The sequence below is a fragment of the Anticarsia gemmatalis genome, chromosome 4, assembly GCF_050436995.1.
Source record: "Anticarsia gemmatalis isolate Benzon Research Colony breed Stoneville strain chromosome 4, ilAntGemm2 primary, whole genome shotgun sequence".
In the NCBI taxonomy this organism is placed as follows: Eukaryota; Metazoa; Arthropoda; class Insecta; order Lepidoptera; family Erebidae; genus Anticarsia; species Anticarsia gemmatalis.
In genome coordinates this window covers 8,467,202-8,487,073 of record NC_134748.1, presented here as the reverse complement: position 1 = coordinate 8,487,073, position 19,872 = coordinate 8,467,202, and the positions used below count along the sequence as shown (strand labels likewise).

General features: G+C 33.8%; 1 protein-coding gene across 5 annotated transcripts in view; it reads right to left on the bottom strand.

The window, feature by feature from the left end:
* rut (adenylate cyclase rutabaga) overlaps window positions 1–16,938 on the bottom strand; it is a 66,713-nt gene extending 49,775 nt beyond the window's left edge. For all 5 annotated transcript variants that reach the window (XM_076113567.1, XM_076113568.1, XM_076113569.1 and 2 more), the window contains exon 1: window positions 16,639–16,938. The gene's annotated coding sequence lies outside the window, so the exon portion shown is untranslated. The remainder of the gene's footprint in view (window positions 1–16,638) is intronic.
* Between the last annotated feature and the right edge of the window lie 2,934 nt (window positions 16,939–19,872).

Below are 19,872 nucleotides of genomic sequence, written 5' to 3'. Positions count from 1 at the left end.
GTGTGAGGCCCGCTTTATCTGGGGGCACGGAAGTGCCCCCGCAAGTCGAGCAAAAAAAAGCGGCACGGCCGTAACATCCTTTTCTCGAAGCAATTCGGGCTATTTTTGACACCCCTATAATTTCGTTGTGGATAAAACAAGAAACCTGGATTTTCAGCAACTAATCAGTCATTGTATAAACACGGTATATTTAAAATTTCAGTCAATTTGAACCAGTAGTTTAAGAATGACAACTTGTTAAAATTTTGAATTTTGTCACTCACTGATTCACTGACTCACTGACTCACCGATCATCAAAAGTCTAAGGTACTTCTAGCAGACTTAGAAGCTTAAAATTTAGAATACAAATAGGGTTTAGTGTCTTAATCATGGGAAAAATTTAATATTTTCTAATTTCGGTCCAGTTTTCTAAATACACCAACTGCAACAATAACTTTGAAATTCCATATAAATGTATAAGATTACAAGGTTACATTTGCAGTTAATGAATTATTATTACTGTAGAAAATAAAATAAATAGGTGTAAATAGGTACCTACTATATGAGGCATAACGGGAGGGGGTAAAGGGTGGGTAAGGGTGTTTAGCCCATGAAACTGAACAACATTCCCATAAGAAAATATGTTGAATTATGAAAAAAAAACGTCTTTCCATACAAATTTGACTTATGTTCGCTCTACAAAAAGAAGTGAGATGCCATCAAAAACATTCTGTAAAAACCTCAAGTCTCGCCGTAAAAAGTTGTGAGATCTATATAATACCAAGTCGATTAATCTATTTAGTCTCTACTTAAAGGACCTTCTGTCTTAAGTTATTACGTATGTTATTATCATGCCAATTTTAAAAAAATACCTTTAAAACAAATAGATCGACTTGGTCATCGCAAGAAAACACAAATTCGCCATTATTAACATTTCAGGAGCATTAACTTCTTGTCGTGCTGTGTAGTGTGATACATACTAATAATCAAATCATGCGATGGCCAGGTCGGTCTATTTGTTTTAGAGGTATTTATTTGAAATTGGCATGATAATAACATACGTAATAACTTAAGACAGAAGGTCCTTTAAGTAGAGACTAAATAGATTAATCGACTTGGTATTATATAGATCTCACAACTTTTTACGGCGAGACTTGAGGTTTTTACAGAATGTTTTTGATGGCATGTATTTTACGCGCTCACCCAAAATTGTTGATTTTGGTGGCTAATACACAAACGATTTTGGAAGCGTGTTGCTTGATTAGATTTCCTTTACGCTTAGAAATGTTACAGTAAACACTTCGTTTTCTTTACTTAACATTATTGAAAGCTACTTAAACATAAGATAAAATACAATAAAGTTTCCAAACAACTCCTGAACGGAGCGACCGTTCCGTCTGGCGATACAACCCAATTAGAGATAAAACCAGGCAGACGTCCATTATGTAGGAAATATCTTTATCTTTATTGAAATGAACATGTTGTCAGGAAATGTTTGGATACGATTTTATGTAAATATCTACGTGTTTTGGTTATTGATAGGAGCCGACCTTAGCCGACCTAGTTTGAGCAAGTTAGGAGCAATCTAATAACGCAACTTGTCTGGCTACAACTTACTAAAGTAAGAGGGTGGTGGGCTTTAGGTTTTTGTTTTTGCATTAGTGCTACCTTAACATAATTTGCCTAGTTTTATTGCGTTAACTAATTCAAGTGCTACACACTAAGTGATAAGAGTAGTCGTTATAATATTGCCCTAGAATTGTTATGAGCTGGAATTATAGATTAACACACATCGCGACAAGAGTATAAATACACAGCGATATTAAGAACAAATAAGTTACAAAACAGTTGCAAACCGCGGAGAAGATGGTTGGAAGAGAGGAAAATGTGGGGGGGGGTTCACGGTCGTCGGGTCAATAAACCCAGTAAGCGCCGCGGTGGTGAATAAGGGTATGGTCGCTACCTCACTGGTCTGAAGTATCTTAGCACTACAGAGTGAACGTTGATCTTTACAAACAATTACATTTCATGGAGTGCCATATACACTACAGAATGCAACTGAAGTCAATGTACAAAGGTTACATGGAGAGCGGCGCCCGCGGCGTTAATACAATGCCAGAATTGCCAGATGCAATTAGTAAAAATTTAATTTATTAAGCTTTTTCAGTACTCTTTGATGCGTCGAAAACAATTTGGGAGTTTATCGTTATAGCAATTTTACATCGTTATAAAGTTGTTTTTGTAGTTATAATGTCATTCAAAAGTCACTCGGCATAACACGACATTGGTACGCGCCGCGACGCTGGAGAGGCGCTTCACACGCCGCACTCTCATGAAATTCAGTCAATGAAAGCGCAGGTTGCAGCCAAACAAACCTTTATTACGATTGCGAGATCCGGTGCTCGCAAACGTGAGTTAAAATTGCTTTTCGTTGAATCATAAATACTTAATGTATTTATTTGACCGCATTTACTAGTTTAGAACTACAAACACGCTTAACTAATTGATATAATTAATTAGATTTGCACAACTTCGTAAGAATTCTGTTCTGCTGAAGGTTTCACATAACTAAGATGATCCGTCAATTCATTTATAGCATCGTATGTAAATCACTTGGATTCTAGACAGAGATGATTGCAATAGTTCAAAATACTAAGTTGTTGTTCAAGTAAGCAGGTATTGATTTATTTCCGTAGTTAATTACGGTGTTTCAAAGTATGGTTAACAAATACAAAAGTTGAGCACTAGTTAAAAAGTTGGGGCAACTTTGTTGGAACAGAAGTTGTAGTGGAAGTTCGTTAACATAACTATGGCCCGGGCGAGCACGAGCTTAATGATAAACGAACTTTACTATTAATGTACTAATATACGGCACACGTAAACTTCTGATGATATAATGGCTATAATAATGTTTGAGTTTCAATATGTTAACGGAACTCAAATATAAGTAAGTAGGCCTTTGTAAAGTAATCTTTGAAAATTCATGAACTCGCATATGGTTTATTTCAGATAACAGCAAACCATATAATAAATAAATACATCATGTGAAAATTTCGGATAGGTAACAATTAATTAATTGAAGTTACTCATTCTTGCAATAATGTATTTTAACCGTTGATCGAATCAAGTATTAATAGGTTTTTTAAATGCATGCACTATCAGACTGAGAAACACACAAGTATTATAATATCGAAGGATAATAAAATAAGACCACGTGTTCCCAACGACCGGAAGCAATATACCTAATACCGAAATCATTAGAATCAAATCAACTAGTCGGTATAAAATGTCGAAGTGGTATTGATTTTCGTGACCTGTTCCCTGTCCTGTAACCCCACAATTTGAATAATAACTACACATTTACGTTTAAAGACACAGCAGGAACTTTCAGGGAACATTTCATCCATACTATAATGAAATCAAATTTACAAATTAATTTGTGTAATTTTCTTTATATGTTTGTGTACGTGTAATTGCTAATTTTATTATTTTAATATCAGAAGCATTTCCACCATAATGTTATAGCGAATGTTTACTGCTCCTAAATAATATTATTTACATCTTTGTTATTACCTAATTCGGCAAATACTTCAATGATTTTTATCAATTATTATTATGATTACTGTACAGTGAATTCAAATGGAAATATCTAAACCGTATATTTATTCAAACAATTGAGAAATCTAAAAGATTCGAATAACAAGGACCTAAGTAGAAATAGATATTGCTAGGAGAACCAGTGTGACCTATTTTCTACAGCCAACTCTCGACGTAAGTTGGACGGGAGGATAAGCCGCTAATACCGAACCTGTCTGTTCGTCTTCCTTCTTCAAGCCGAAGTGGATAAAATTGTGACATAACAGATTTTTTATTTTAAAAGTACAATGATTGCTCTTGTTCTGTATATTTTCAATCAGTTTATCAATATCAGCCTAGCCTTTTCTCCTAACTATTAGTGGCTTCCAGTCTCACCAGATGCAGCTGAATACCAGTATTTTACATAGAGCGACAGGTTTGATTTATAAAATTATACTCTTAAAAACGCTAACATCAAGTATGTTTTATTACCGCCCACGTGGTTCACGGTAGCCGTTAAACGTAACTTTAAACCGAAATGTTATTTAAGAATTCCAGCGTATGACTTAAATGTTACGATTACAATGTTATGTTGCAGGCAGATATAATCACGGATGGTTTCCACTTGTTAGTCTATCGTGTTAGATGACTTCCTATGATTATTTAATTGCTTCCGTAATAGTACTCACTAGTACTCAGTCTATAAAAATGGGGAATATTGGTTAGTTTCAGGTAGTTATAACGCTATATAGATATTTCCACCGATAAACGAAAAACTTTTTGTTTAACCCATTACTGTCTCACTGCTGGGCAAGGGCCAAGTGCGGATTGGGGACTTTGAATGCTCTCAAGAAATGTCTTAAACAATTTTTAGGCATGCAAGGTTTCTTACAGTGAAGAAAAGTTTATGATAATAAATTAAATTAATTTAGCTCCTTCTGTTGCTCGATTCTCTATTAACGACTACCGGCAACCGGCTAGTTATCGAGAAATTTTGTATAAAAATCTGATGAACGCCTCTAACGTAGTAACTATTTTGGCAGTACACTTTAAATGTCAAAATACTCGACAAGTACAGTCTATAGAGAATCGCGCTACTGTGCTCACCGGTCGTGGGATATTGACATGACATCAATTTATTTCACTCTTCACCATTCGATAATCGAGTTAAGCTGACAAGTGACATCCCTAAACATTTATAAGGTGTCAAGATAGTCTGTCATGCAGTAAATAGTGTCCGATAAGTACAGTAATCGCATTACCGATCATATTAACATGGTAATAGACACAATTACAGATCCAGACATAATGAACTCTTTGTTATGATCAATTGTGGTGACAACATAATAGTCGGACGGATATTAAACCGTATATCATAGTGTGACGTCGATTGTACGCAAGTCTGCCGTCTGTGTAACAAAACAATAAGACGTAGACCCACTTTTATTAATTATCTGTTAATATTTTTATTGTAGGGGCCCCTAAAATAGATTTTAATAGCGGGTCGTTATAATTTTTCGAGAAAACACGTCACCTAAGATTAATATTTAGTTTTACCTGTACAGGTCTAGTAGGGAAGGAAAATCAAATAAAGAAACAAATACAATTAAAACTTCACGTTTGCTAAAACATTAATGCCGACCTGTAGATAGCCACAGCAAACAATAACTGAACGTAAACATTATGTTAATTTAATAATTAAGATTGTAAAAAATTGATAAAACCCTGTTTATTTGGTATTTTCTAAATTTATGATTCTTTTTCTACGTTCATAGCATGTTCATAAAAAAAATAGCATGTGTAATTATCTAAGTGTTTTGGCACAACCATAAAACCGTAAAAACAAAGTTCTTCCAAACATTGGTTTATTTTAAAACAAACTACTAAGAGTCTAATATTATCTCGCCCTTAGTGCAAATATCCGCTTGTACACAAATATCCGTCGGAACGCACGTCTACCTTACGTAAAATAAAAACATAGCAATGTATATTTGCAGGTTAATCACCCAGCAATACACAAAAGATAATATTTTTAAGGAAACACAACATACAGATTAGGCACATTTTGTCAGTTTTGTTTTAGCATAGTATTTTTACGTTTTTTCATTTACTAGAGATAAATATTGATGCCACAAATTAAACACAGCTTTATTGGCTGATGAACAACATCATGATCGAGGCATGACGCTATCGCTAAATCTTTTTGCATGGATATGCTAAAACGTTGAGCGCGTACACGAGGATCTGTCATCACAAGCCGGCGCGCTGGATGCCGACACCGAAATAGACTGTCACCTCGAAATATGAATAAATACTGAGGGCTATTCACAACAGTGCAATAACATTGCTTCCGTCTACAAAAATAATTTATCACGCAAAAGCTCCCGCCCACTATGTTGATCTAAATTATTTAAAGACACGTAAAGACGCTAAATCTGAACTAGATATTTATCTACACGACATTAATTATAATTTGATTAACTTTGCTTTAATATTATGTGTCTGACAGTGGCCAGTTCTAAAGTAAGGGAACCTGTTGTACCTAGGCCGGTTTTTTAGAAATATATTTTTTATTGTGATTTGACGTGCAGCACACAAATCATATTTGCATATTTTGAAATGTCAATTATTTGGGTACTCACCAAAAAAATATCAGAAATGTATATTTAATACTTACATAATATTTTTAAATTTAAAAAAAAAGGGAAATGTGGCCAAGGTACAACATACCCTATGTACCTAGGCCAGTAGTACGTTGTACCTAGGCCACATTGAAATTTGGGGGTAATTTAAGCAAATTATCAAGTTTTGTTGACTAAAATCATTTTATTTGATTTATTACAGTACACAGTATTATTACAGTATACAGTATTTAACAAAACATTTTAAAAATTCTCAAATGATCAAAATTTAGAAATGATCAAAATTAAAATAATATTCATAGCTTTTTTTATGCTTTTCAAACAAAATATTTAAACAAAAACAACTAACTTTGGCCACCGTTTCGTTACATCACATCGCTGCGCCTGCCAAACTCCATATGTGTATTTTGATGTTAAAAAAAATGAATATTGTGTCCCAAATAAAAAAAAAAGTTTTCTAAAATCTCACAAAAGACACATGTGGAACTTGGCAGGCGCAGAGACGATATCACATAATATAATATAGCAAATCAATATACCTATATAGCATAGCAAAGGAAAACAAAATATTGAAACAACATGCTGACCCGCGCAACTTCCCTTGCGTCACATAAGAAAGAATGGGTCATAATTTTCCCCTTTTTTGTAACATTTTTTACTGTTACTCTGCTCCTATTGGTCATAGCGTGATGATATAATAATATAGCCTATAGCCTTCCTCGATAAATGGGCTATCTAAAACTGAAAGAATTTTTCAAATCGGACCAGTAGTTCCTGAGATTAGCGCGTTCAAACAAACAAACAAACTCTTTTTGATAGTATAGATTATCTTTACCTATATATAAATTATTATTTCTCTCTTAAATTTTAAACAGTCATTTGGACTAGCTATTATAAAAACACTATCAATAATGTAGATATATTATTCAGCCTTAAGCATTTAGTAGAAATCCCAGTACTTCTGTATCTCTGGAACATAATAAATTTCTCTGTTCTTGTTAACTTTTTGCGGGGTTTTAATCTCCTCTTTTTCAGGCCATTTCCAGTATTTTAGTGATTTTTGCATCGATTTCTGAAATAATAAACATATTTAATTAGGAATATTATTACGTAAATGTGAAATAATTTAATAAAACATTCTCCTGGCCAAAGTATAACATCCAGGTTGTACCTTGGCCACTGGCCAAGGTACAACTGATCGACAGTGACCGAGGTACAACACTACTCCAACTTCACTAAAACGGTGATTTTATATAGTTTAGAGGTTAAGTATCTCGTAAGTTTTTTATTGTGTTGAGACTTGTAAAATCAAAGAACCGATAGCATATAACAGTTAAGTGATTATTAGAAAACTTTTAAAACTATTAGACTTCAAAATATATAAGAAATACTTACTTTTTCACACAAAAAAGTTTTAGCGTCGATAACACCAAACACCGGCTTAATGGCGGTATGCGACTAACTCCACATTGAATAGTCTGTAGTGACGTATCGAATACCGTAAACAGTAGAATTTAGTATCGCGCGAATATTTGAAAACGAGCCCAGTGGCCTAGGTACACATAGTGCCAAGGTACAACAGGTTCCCCTAATTATGAGTGTTCAAATAGCCATCTGGAAACATAAACGATGCTATTAACGTTATTCATTTATATTATCAAGTAGAACCATTAAACCAAAATAAAATGTATTCAAAATATTCGCAAACATTTTGTGTAATGTTCGTAAGCAGCAAAATTTATTCATAAAAATATTTTTACTAAGGTATAATATTTATTTGTTGCTAGAATTAGCATTATGTTTGCAGCCGCTTACCACACTCGCATAAAACTAAAAAACGTAACATTAAAAGCTGTGAAACTAGAAGCTACACGAATATTACAACATATGTATACCGGTTGTTTATTTTTCCAGCATTAAGATATAATAATAACATGAGTGCTGGCCCTGTCTCCATGTTATTTGGCCACATTTCAAAATATGATGGCGTGAATCTTGTGTCCTTGTGTTATAAACTTGTCCTTTCGTTGACCCCTTAGCGGAATGGGCGACGACACTACTAAAATAAGACCATAAAAAATATCTTGTTACGTATTCAAACAAAAATAATAGCATAGGTATATCTGATTGAGGTTACAACTTACAACAAAGTGTAACAACAGTGCGTTGATCTCTCTTATCTCATCATAATGGATGTCGACATACTGACTGCTAGTAGTTTTTCATCAATGTCTGCCTGTCTATCAATACGTGGATATTACTTATTTACTTCCGCGTTATTATCTGTTTTTTTATGTTATTTAATTATAGTGATAAATCTTTAATATCTACGATTTACATATTTAAATGAGTGTTGAATAGACGGATAACACGTACAACAATATTGAATATTATTTTAACGATAATAAACTTACATATTGGTAATATTTCCTAATGACGTAGGTACTGACAGTCGTTACCAGCAGTAAGAAGCTTCAAAGTCTGACAGCCAGTCTTAACATTTAGTATCCTGTTAAAACACAGGTAACTGGGTTGTAGAGGTCCGATAGGTAGTCGCTTAACATAAAATACTGGTATTCAGCTGCATCCGGTGAGACTGGCAGCCAACTCCAACATAGTTGGAAGAAAGGCTAGGCTGATGAATGACTTGATACTTTAACTGTCAATTCAAATTAAAAGTTTTTTTCTTTTAATTGAATTAGGTGAACGAATGCAGTATTACGTAAATTTTAGGGTAATTTATTTAAATTAACCATATGTTAATTAGTAATTATCATAAAACAGAGTTAGGTGACTTATTTGGTGATATTTAAATTACGTGTTCACTTACTTTCCAAGTTGAAAATAATAATCGTGAACTTAAATGCACGGGTACTCACTACACAGTCGTGTCAAAACAAAGTTACAAATAAGAATGATCGATGGTAATGATTAGTATTCTTTCGAAAACGTTGATAAAATATTGTTTGTATAATGAGTAATTAGCAGTATAATTAGCTCATAAATAACCACAGTGGAGTGTCACACAACAACGACAGGTGACGGCCGTTACAATGTCCACACGAACGAAATCTAATTAATACAACACACTTAAACTCTGGTCTAATCATGTCACCACTATTAAATATATTAACACTATGTAACTAGTTTGCTCTTAATACACTTGTATCCAATTATATCACCGATTTAAGGCGTTATTTATCGAAAATCGCTTATTTATAACTAGTAAATGATTGTGACCTATATTTTAGAATCAATTAGTCCACTTTGTATTTAACGTACAAAACCGCGATTCTCTACAGTCGGTATTATCGAGTTACGAGAGCTTTGCATTTTAAAATGTACTTCAGATCTGATTTCTTGATAGCTAGCCGGTTGTCGATAGTAATAGAGAATGGAGCTACAAAAGGGCGATTGTCTACCACTATAGACTTTTGGCAACCCGCTAGTTATCGAGAAATTTTGATCATCCTTGCAGTACATTTTGAATGTCAACTATCCATGCTCGATAGTACCGATTGTAGAGAATCGTCCTACAGCGCGTCTAGCGGGCGTGTAGGAAGTATTGTTGCAGTACATTTTAAATATCAAACTTACGGTACTCGATATACGATACTAACTACAGAACCGAATTGCGCTATTCATATTAAGTTTATATGAATTCAGCCCAGTTTATTTAGTGATATTCTCGATACTATATGGTACTTATGTGTTCATGTACGCATTTGAATCTCGATAGTTATTAGTCATATTGTGTTCACCTCCGTTAGTCACTGCACTACGGTTATAATGCACGTTGTAAAACTATGATATCACATTCGAGCTAAGTTGTTAATAACCTGACATATTACGGTAATAAAACGTCTACGAACTGGCAATTTAGAATTAATTAAAAGTATTAGCAAATTATATTTTTTTTATAATTTTCCGACTTCGTGTGAATAAACACGAACTGTCTGTAATTTTAGTTAGCAATCACACAAGTAATCTTAAACAAGTTATTTTTTCACTTACAAATAACTTATATTCGTACAAGGACATTAAACACACTTATAGATTGATTAAATAACACTGAGCAGTTTTCACACATACCCTTCGATTATTATTCTTAAACCAAACAAAAACAAACCAAAGAATTGTGCATTTAAATGCTTATTTACACGTCAACCTCTGAAGGAAAATGAGCGACGTGATATTTTAAGTTATTTTATTGCCTTCATTATCTCGAGAACAATGAACTCATTAACAAGCAATATCACACAGTAAGCCTCTATATTTCACTGCGACTGCAACTGAAACTGTAGAAAAAAGTAAAAAATTATCAATTAGAAATCCATTATCTACTTCAAACAATGAAGACGTACAGAGTGGTCCACAAAGTAATTATCTTGTAATAATATCTTCGTTCCATTTACTGCTAGATATATCAGTTTATCTTGCTTAAATCCTCGAGAACTGTGCGATCGCGATTAAATACGCGATCTTTTAAATCTTCGTGATTTTAACAATTCAATATTTGTGCAGTTCTTAATTAATTAGGTTCAAATTATAGACATAAATAACTAATTTTCTACTAACCATCATCAACTTTTATTTTCATTTTAGTTTATGCCTTAAACTCTATTATTAAATATTGCCGACAGTTTTTCTCTCTCAATTTATGAACATCACCAAATTTATCATGTTACATAAAATTCTTCAAGATTCTCAGTAAGTTTAATTTGCCCGCGGCGACATCTAACTTATAACAATCATGTTTAATACAAGATCTCAAGTTACAATATCACGAAATAAGAAAAACTTTCAGTTTTATTAACACGAAATTACTTTTCCGTAGAGTATCTCCATCTAAGAAAATCTAATATATTTCCGTCTGACGTAATTTAAATAAACGCCTTTTTACGAAGACAGCTAGTAACTCGGTTAACTTGTTAAATAAAAATAAATTGGGCAAGTAATGACGTTTTAGGCGGTCTGCCCTTACATAGACTTGTTTAACTTTATTTTTTATCGATTTTTTACAATTTTATTATTGAGACATCGACCGAGTGCAATATTTTATTCTATACGGATCAAGGGTGCAATAATACCAATTCAATCGAGGTGACCTTATTTTAATTCGGTATTATTTAGTCATCACTTACTTTATCAGTGGTTTGGTAAGTGTAATAACAAATCAACGAAAGAACTTTCCGTAAACAATTAGCAAGACGTCCGGAATCCATTAGTGTTCTAATAAGTGTCTAATCACGTTACTTATGGAGCTCTTGCTACAACTTATCAATACTTTCTTCGAATTGAGGTGCCAAACTCTAATAAATCAACTTCGTCAACCATTAAGCATCATTAGTAAAGTAAACTCATCATTTTAGATCATAAGCTTTCGAAACGAATCTTAATTATTATATGATGACCGATTTAGTATTTTATGTGAACTTATTTCAAAGAATATTATTACTCAACAGTTAAAAACTCACACTTCAATACATCATGTATGTATCACAAAGATACAATGTATACTTCCAAACTTAATAATGCATTATCCTTAAGTTAATATAGTAGAAGCAACAGGACTGGTATAATAACGAAATATTAATGCTACTTTCCGATTGTTCGCAGTCTCAGAAGAGGAACTTCCTAAACAGCTAGGACAGCTTCTTCAACTTCGCGCGAGATCAGGCAGAAAGTTGATGCATATGTTATTTTAATACAGCGGCTTATTGCATAACGAAACGGTTCATATTTTATTTATTATGCTGATTTAATACAAATCTTTAAGTTATCGTAATCTAACAAGTTAAAACGGTAAATCAGATGAGGTTCAACGCAAAAGGGAGTTGACAAGTTGTATCTTCAAATACGCAGCTTTACTTCATCTTGCTCTGAATGTTTGCTGCAAATAATATTACACTTGACCGTTTTAAGGCTTTTAATTTATATTAAAACTACTTACAAACTTTATTTTTCTTAAAATGTTATTTTATTGTCTGTTTTAAAGAGAAGCCAAAAATAACCAGCAGTGCTTAATCCATAAAATAATGGAAATGAATGTATTCTTTATTCAAAATGTTTTATTTTTTACTCAAAAAGAAGGTGTCTTGGTTCCGAATTAGGAAGCGGCCTGCAATTTATAGTTTTCATCGCAGTAACTATTCAGCCTGTCATCGTAAACAGTAGTTACCGTATTTCCAGAGTCCCAATTCCGGTTCCGTAGAGCAGAACATGACAAACAAGCGAAGTTGATTTGGCAACAGTTGTTTTCGGACGGAATACCATCGGTAACGACACACTTCGAAACAGATATTGTACGTGGGGGTCGTGGGGCTATGTGACTTACTCTTCACAGCAAAAACGTATAATCTTTCAAAGGCGAACCCGCCGGATTATTTTCACAGAAAATATTTTAGCTTTTTTTCCAATATCGTTAGATAAGGAAAGTAATACCCTGTGTTCTGGAATCACACAGAAAATATTTTATTATTTTCTTCAAATAAATCATCCCTAAGACAGAAGTAGATCACGGCTTTGATAGACTCTTCAAATACACGATCTTTTTTGTTGTATTTGAGCATGTCGACGACCAATGGAACGAGATTTTAATATTCATAATAACAAAAGAGGAATTAGAACGTACTATAGTTAGATAGTAACCAGGTCGGTGTACAAAAATAGAAGCGTATGTAAATGGTTAATGTATCATGATATTTTGTCAACGTATTGATAAACATTGTCATTTCGTTAATGGTAGGTATTCAGGAAACATAACTAGTAATTATGGGAATACTTAAACCAAACCATGCAATTGTGTTTACTAAATGTTCACAGTTTCAAGGTAAACAAGTACTTGGAGGTCATCTCGGGTTTGTAAGTCAAACATAAGAATATTTAACATTTTATATGCATTATTATCTGTTTGTTTTATTATGAACAGGCTGTGTACTTACTTCATTTACATATTATGATTTGTCAGCATTTTAAACGAAGCACAAGGACATTTTTTCCTTAGAAAAAAAAAATTGTAATTATAAACTTTTTTATACCATTGCATGTAAATATATAAAAATATTTTTTTTTTTACTTAGTCCTATTATATTTATTATAACACCGTGATGTGCTAAGTAGGTATTAGTCTTAAACGTACCACCGTCACTTGTGGTTAGTAAAATACAAATTTAAGCTCATGACTGTACAAGCCGAGTAGGCCTTTATTGGTTGATTAAGATTTTTAAGTGCAGGCCGAAAATGTATGTATTAACAATAATAATAACTTTCAATCCTAAATATGGTCACAGATTTCTTATAAATAATGGTAATTAGCGTCTGTACATAATAATAATAAAGCAACAAGAATAATAATTTCGTCATGTGCTTGTACAAGTCTACTTGATTGCAAATATGGAATCTGAACCGATCAGTTGGAGTCTGGCCTATTAAATACATATTTTCTACAGTTGGATATTAACGAATATCAAGAGCTTGACAATTATAATATACTTTAGCTTCTCTGGTTTCCACTGGATCACATTTTTTAAATACAAAATTTATAAATTGCCCCTTAGTTCCAGTCAGACTTATTAGGTCAGACTATTTAATAAATATAAATATTTCCAGATTTCATGCGATAATAAAACAAGCTTTCTCTGACGACAGCCATCGGCCGATTATAAATCTTTGATTACTGAATAAATAAATACTTAAACGAGTAATGTACAAAATATAGCTGTGTAAGGTCTAATATGGGTTTGCGGTGGAACCAAAGCAAAACATTTAAAATTTTACGAGCCGGATGCAGGCAGCCAGCGAGGCAATAAACTCAGCTTAAAACACAACACTCCGCTGACTGAGACTGATCGAGTTTTTACACAGTTTATTGGGAGGGCGACATGCCATCAAATATCTATCAATCGCTTGTCATCAATTTCATGGTGTACGTCAGCGAGAATTTTAAATAGGAAGGTATGTCAAATGGATAGCGTTCGATTGAAAGTTCACCGTCGCTCGGTTTCTCTCCTATCCATTGTTAGACGCGATCCTCTATTGTTGATAATTACCCTGTTAAACCAGCCAATAACAGCGGTTTCCGGATTATACGCACTAATATTCATACCGAATGAAGTGTTTTGACGTAGAAAATTAGCAATTAATCGTCCAAAATGTTATGCGTTTGTGAGGCATAAGATGGTAAAATATTGCACGGCCGTAGATCAAAACAGCGTCCGGAATGAAAACTATCAAGCTGTACCAAATTAACCAGAATCCTAAGAGATTTATAGCTGTTGTTGGTATAGTTTGTCACAGGCATTGACATTCAACTCCATGAATCATTTAATTTGGTTTTGTTTTTTAACTGGTCTTGTTGACGTTTTGCGGGAGTACCTGCCGTGCACCTCATGTTGCGGTGAAACCATGCATTATGTTTATACCATGGCTTATAAACGTTTAGCTACGTACACTCAGTCAGTCAAGTACTAAAGCATTATACGAGTACAATGGATAATGTTCGTATTATTTATTGATTTTTATAAAACTTTTTATAAGTTTTTGGACCTACCACAACGTAAAGCGTAAAATAATAACTGTATTAGATAGATGTGACAAATCCATTATCATGATTAATCTTATTAATATACTGATTAAAATTAGCATGACAAAACCTGTACTACTACTAGTACTTCCGCGTCCCGCTTCTAGTGATGGTCAGTAATCTTACATCATGCACGCGTTGACGACGATGACTTCATAATTCGTGTTTTATTGTGCTCATCCTATCACGTTACTATTTAATCTCCTCAAACTGGTCCACAGGACTACGACATGTTGGATAAAGTGGTATAATAAAAATTAAATGATGTGTCAATCATTAGACACTAATTTTATAATGCACTGTAAAAACACGTTAAATCTAAATTAGGTGGAAACGTTTTTGCAATAAATCAGAATTTATAGAATTAGTTCGCTAAAAGGATAAGGATTTTAAACTACTAATGTCATGCTAGTTTTTTGCCTTAAAAGTATAGATTAACGACATAATCTGTAGTCACACCCACCTATGTGTATTTTTTTTTATATTTTGGCTAATACTGTTGATCAGTTTACCAAACTTCTTTATAATTCTTAACTGTATCTATGTTAATTTTTATTAGTATAACCATTTGACACGTAAACAAATTATTGTTTATTTCGTTAATAGCAAGCGAATATAAATTGTATGAGCATTTTGGGACAAAAAATTTACAACCTGCTTAAAACTGGCATATCTGGTGTGAAGATCAACTAACAGAGGTAGTTTAAAAAAATAAAGATTTTATAAAGGTGTTATAATAAGCGAAGTATCAGTAAGTTGTCGAGCGAATGAGCATTTCGCCGGGTGAACAGTGAACAGCGTGACCCGTAAAACTGGGTTACGCTCGAGCCCGCCTACTGGCCGACCCGAGTCAGTTGCACCATGAAGCCAAGATACGCCAATAACACTTGATACTCTTATGATTACTGATGGAAGCCATGACATATCTGTCGATCTTTTTCATAGATATTAATGATCTAGAACGATTTTTTTTTAATAGGCTGAAGCCAAATTATAGTGTAGAGTTATTTTAAAAAATAATTCCATTTTTTTACAGACTGTTGACATTTTGGTATTAGGAAATACCTACAATTCCTATACTTATTAATATTTTATTTAGTCATCGCTTATCAGAGAATAGGTAGTCTAGCTATGTTTAGGTATAAGATTTTATGCATTTTCATTTCCTCTAACTGCCAACCGAGTGTGCCGAATAAAAAAAGTAAAATATTTTTTTTTATGATCAGTAGGTTGAGAGCATTATTCGATAAATAAAAATTGTCTATTCCTAAACAATTATTGTAAATTAAGTTAGTCCAGCTGATTATAAAAAAGCTCATTCCCAATATAATTATGAACAAACATTTAAAAATACATGGAATACGAGAATATGCCTAATTATTTTTAACTGTTAACCTTGCGAGGTTTTTTAGCAATGGCCCAGTTAACAATGAAAACTTAATGCTAACTATTTTATGTTAACTTCATTAGGTATTTTCAATATGGGATTAGCCATCTTATTGCATGAAGTAGAACCTACTTAAACAATAGAAACATATATTATCATTGCTTCAAATTAGAACTTGGTAGACTTTTCGTTTTGTATTAAAATAATAACAAAATTAGTTTGTGGTGAACAAAGCCCGTAAAATGGAGACAATAATATATTATGTGCATCTTAACCGTAACTGGTTATAGGGTATAGCGACCGGATTTATTTGAACATCTTCGGACCATGTCTAGGGTAGGAACCGGCTTTCCGACGGCTATACATCACCGTTTACCGTTCTAAGCCGCACGCTGTCCATTGTTGTTTGTCGTAGGTGTTGCCGCGTTTACAAACAAAAGGCTAAAATAATCATAATCTTAGCGCCTTACCTCTAATAGCAATCCTCGAGGGCGACGTCCCTCCAGCACGCCGGACGAAACGGGCCGCGCGCACCCAACATAAACACTGCACCAATCGGTTAAAACATACGTGGAATATGCAAACTTAAAGCCGATTTAATGTCAACACTACACTGACACTTTGTTCGACCACTGAAATCCAATTGGTTCGTTTGTTTTTAGTCACAATTTAGAAACAATTGCGCGCATGTCAGTTTAACACCGTTAATAATATTTTGGTTCTCTTCAATAGCATCTTCCAAGACCGCCGCTCGATGACTGGCGGGCCGGGCGCGCGCCGTTCATTTGGTCGGGTATTCATGACGCGGGGCGAGCGGGGCGGTAAACTGGAGGGTGCGGGGCGCGGACACTGGCCTTTTTTACATGGTTGGATTGTATTCAAATGTATGAATGAAATAAACAATGATTCTTCTAAATGAACTAGTAAAAAAAGAACAGCGTCCAAATACGTATTCTGAGTTTTATTTTATATTTTATAACTATTTATAATTATTTTATACGTTTTACCCTCTTATTCCAGATACATTGATGTTAAAAATTTTAATGTTTTGATGACCCACAGTTCATTGACCCTATAAATAAAAGATAAAAGAACGCCTAACGCATTATTATATTTAAAATGTTTACTTATTTTAATGACTTCAATAATTAATATTTCCCTAGACACTTTTGATTATAAAAATATATTTTACTTCACTATCATATTGATGATGATTTTTTCATTATGTGCTTCAGTCTGCATCAGTTTTCGTCAGATTTTCCATATTCTATTCCATAGTCTTCCTATTTAACATAGTCTGCGATCTGCCCTTCCTCCTCCCCGCTGCTTGGCAACAGCATTATCAGCAATAAGCGGCTCCTAGTCATAGTACTATTATCATTTTCTAAGAAAGGACCATTATCTCTAATTGAACTTAGCAAATAAATGCTGCCGAATCCGAAGTATTAAGAGGAACTTCTAAATAGGCCTAAATATGGTGAAGAGAATTCAAGTTCCGTAAGTTATAAGAAAAATGACCTATTTACGCTATTCAAGTATTAACTTGATATTAGTACCTAAGTAAAAAAGCCTCAATCAACACTACCTAAGTGTTTAGTTAACATAGGAAGGTACCTACCTAAATAAAAACAGATAATAGGTATATTTCGTTAGATGGGTGCGTCCTTATTTCGTTTTCCTACTTCGATATATTTTGTCCAGACAAAGCTGTATCGAGGTAAAAGCGGGGTGCAGACAGTAGACATTATAATCACATTAAACGAAGACTCCCACACAACATTTCGCCAGCAACGGTATCTGTTTATGCCGTGTATTTTAATGGAACGTATTGTTAATTCCCTCGTTTCGCCACAATTGCTTTCAATTTAAAATAAGCGGGTCACCGAATGCATACAATCACAATATTATTGATGCAAGCGTAGTTAGCAAAAGTGTTGTGCAGAATGTGCATACCTACATCAGAATACAAGTGCATTGCATGTGTCTGTTAATCTTCTATTTGACAGGTTCCATTCAAAGGAGGACGTAAATAGCCGGTATCGACGTCAATGCGGCCGATGCCCCCTTTTGTTGAAAACTAAGCAACAAATTGTTGTAATATCAAAATAACCTATTCTCAAAACCCTCAATTCACAAATATTCAATCTGAATTAAGTAGGTATGTCATGCAGGCAAAAATTAATAGGAAAGATTACATTCTCCCTACGCTTCAATTTTTATTTTTTATTTATTCGTCTAACTCAATAATAAAATACAGGCTAAGTAAAACAGTAGCCTGGTGACGTCCTCTAATAAAGAAATAAAAAACTTTTTTTGAATATTAAATTCCATTCCAAAATTGAATAAAGTCCTAGGCTTATTCGAGGTTAACACATAAAAAAGAAACGTAGTAATAGTCTGCACTTTATAACATTTGGTTGGTGTTAATTAGTTTGATGAGGTAACCTCATGGTGACAAATACGTAGAGTCAGTGCACCGCGGATAGCAATTTACCGAGATCCCACGTATTCATATAACGAAGCGCCCGACGCTCTCTAGAGTTTTTGCTTTTGCTGACATTTACTGTCTACGGCAACAAAGGACCCCGGCATTAACGAGTTTGCGTATTTTTAGATCAGTTTCATAAATTTATGGCGACAGGTTATATTTCTAGAAATAATTGATAAATTCTTTCTAATCATAGCTTTATAAAAGTAGTGTTAGTATACTGGATGATATGCAGATTGCAGATGTAGATCTGCATACTCCGCCAATCATTTTAATTCTCTGAATACATGTACATATATAAGTTGTTATGATACGTTCAAGTATTTTATTACAAATAATAATAATCACAACCATGAAAGGGAAGTAGGCTAGTATCTATTATGAATCGAGATCAATTGTCATCTCATCTGTCAGCTCACTCACATAATTTTTAAAGCGAACTGTTTGATGACTTTATATTCTACATTTTAGTATTGATTCATTCAATGTTTCTTTTAAATCGTAAATTCAAATCACTGTTTGCTCGAACAAAAGCCTACAGGCGAAAGGCGGATCTTAAATCCAAAAGAAAGTTCCAGTTCTTCAGTCTACAATATTATCATGTCATACATTTTCATGACGCTGAAAAGGTTTTCTCATAAAACAGTACAGGTGTTGCTTTAATATCCGTAAAATTGCTACCATGTTTTATATCATGAAGTCGTGCAATCTATAGTTTATTGGTCACAGATTGATATTAGAGCCGGCGCGAGTAACGTCGACTCGTCGACTCGGATAGAATCGAATTTGTTAGCAGCCGGCGCCGATAATTTGCCATCCCGTCTCATGTCACGAAAAATGAACAATTCGAACAAGATATAACCTTATTTATTCGTTTTATGTCTACCGGCTCCTCCACTATGTTTTACATCAAATTCTGTAGGCATTTGATTACATTCGTTGACGCAATTTGAAGCATACCAAATATCAAGAGTTATAATATATTGTCTCACGACTAGACAGACAAAGACAAACATAAACGCCTGTCCACAAACACTTTTCCTTGTGTTAATGGAATGCAAACATTGACAATGGCAAATTGGTCCATAAATATCAGTGAGCAGTGCACGAACCTCGAGGGTAATACTATCGGTGCGGTGCGATCGCTATATCCGTCCAACCCGCGCTACTAACGCTGAATGCTGATTACCATCATTATATTAACAATCGACAGCCT